Genomic DNA, 1,981 nt, shown 5'->3' with positions numbered 1-1,981 from the left:
AATATACACCCCCATACTTAATACACCCCCCATAATTAATACACTCCCCCATAATTAATATACACCACCCCATTATTAATACCCCCCATAATTAATACACTCCCCCATAATTAATACACTCCCCCATAATTAATCCACCCCCCATAATTAATATACACCCCCCATAATTAATCTACCCCCCCATAATTAATACACTACCCCATAATTAATATACACCCCCCCATAATTAATACACTCCCCCATAATTAATACACTCCCCCATAATTAATATACACCACCCCATTATTAATACACCCCCATAATTAATATACACCCCCATACTTAATACACCCCCCATAATTAATACACTCCCCCATAATTAATATACACCACCCCATTATTAATACACCCCCATAATTAATCCACTCCCCCATAATTAATATACACCCCCCCATACTTAATATACACCCCCCATAATTAATCCACCCCCCATAATTAATACACCCCCTCCCATAATTAATATACACCCCCCCATAATTAATACACCCCCTTTAATTAATTAAATAACATTACATAAATTACAAAAACACATAAATTACTACTCACGTTTTGATGATGCCTTCCCTCCGAGACCGACCACTGGATCCTTGCGCTGAAGATCCGTGAAGGCGGATTGACGGCGGCGCTGTGTACGGCGTCATCACGCCGCGTCCCAAAGACTCCTCCCCCTTCTCAAAGGTGCGGCTGAGGCTGAGCGCAGCGTGATGATTGGGGCCGGGGGGGCGACACATGACACGTGAAGTCATGGCACCCCCCTGGACAGTGGCACCCGGGGCGGGCCGCCCCCCCCCCTTAGTACGTCACTGACGAGAAAGGAGTGCTGCAGCCGCCTGAGGCTCTCTATAGAGCGCTCAGGCGGCTGCAGCCTCATAGGAAGCACCGGCTCTGCTTGGGGCCCCAGGCCAGCTCGGGGCCCCAAGCAGTTGCTTGGTTTGCCTGTCGGGTAGCGACGGGCCTGTCTACATATGGTGGGGCTCAAGGTACATTAAGCATAGTGGCCCAATATATCAGTATAACCTTTCAAGTCTCCATATGCCACTTTATCACACTGCTATTGTGTCTTAAGCCTCAGTCCATAACATGTGTAAAAAGCTTGTCAATTTTATTCTTTTCTATTAGTCGTAACACAAGACCTGCAAATCACATTATAAGCATAAGTATACTTATTCATGTTACTCTAAGTTATATGCATACCTAACCTAGCATGTCATAGTATTCTAAATACAAAAATGTGCAAGATATATCCAAGTCATGTTTCTGTTACATCAAATAAAATAGAGCTTGTGGAAGCTACTGTGGCTGTGCAAGCACTGTTGTAATTCTTATGCACAAAAAAATATATGTACAAAAAGGGGAAAAGAGACACAAAAAAGTAGTAAGAGGCGGCAAGAGGATGTGTAAGAAGGCAAAAAGGTAGTTAATAGACCGGTAAAGATGAATTTTGGGATGGCAAAAAAAAAGTGCACGTCTACTAAACAGCGAACGGCCAGCAGCTATTGTTACCCAGTCACTAATCAACCTAGAACTTGCAATTGCTGATGTATTTGCAATAAATTGCACAGCCTTACTATGAAGTAATAAAGAATACGATATATTGTTCGGTTATAAGTTTGCCTCTTTTACATTTTTTGTTGTTTTACACTTTCTGCAAATTGTCTTAATTTTTTCCTCTTGAAAATGTTTTTTTTTTTCTTTCTTCCACATTGCTATTTGTTTGGAAATTGAGACTACAGTGTGTAGGGCACTGCTGATCGTACAAAAGAAAATAATATAAGCAGTCGGCTGTTTTTACTTTACAGAGGACAAGAGGACAACACTGGGCAAGAGTGGACAAAAGGACAAGACTGGACAAAAGCTGAACAGTTGAAATAAAGAGAGAAAAAAACTCTTTCCTGTTTCACCCCTAACTCTATTCCTCCCCTCAGTGGGAGGGAGTACAGAT

Source organism: Pelobates fuscus, chromosome 5, assembly GCF_036172605.1.
Source record: "Pelobates fuscus isolate aPelFus1 chromosome 5, aPelFus1.pri, whole genome shotgun sequence".
Lineage (NCBI taxonomy): Eukaryota > Metazoa > Chordata > Amphibia > Anura > Pelobatidae > Pelobates > Pelobates fuscus.
The sequence above is the reverse complement of the archived record's forward strand: the minus strand, read 5'-3'. Positions refer to the sequence as shown.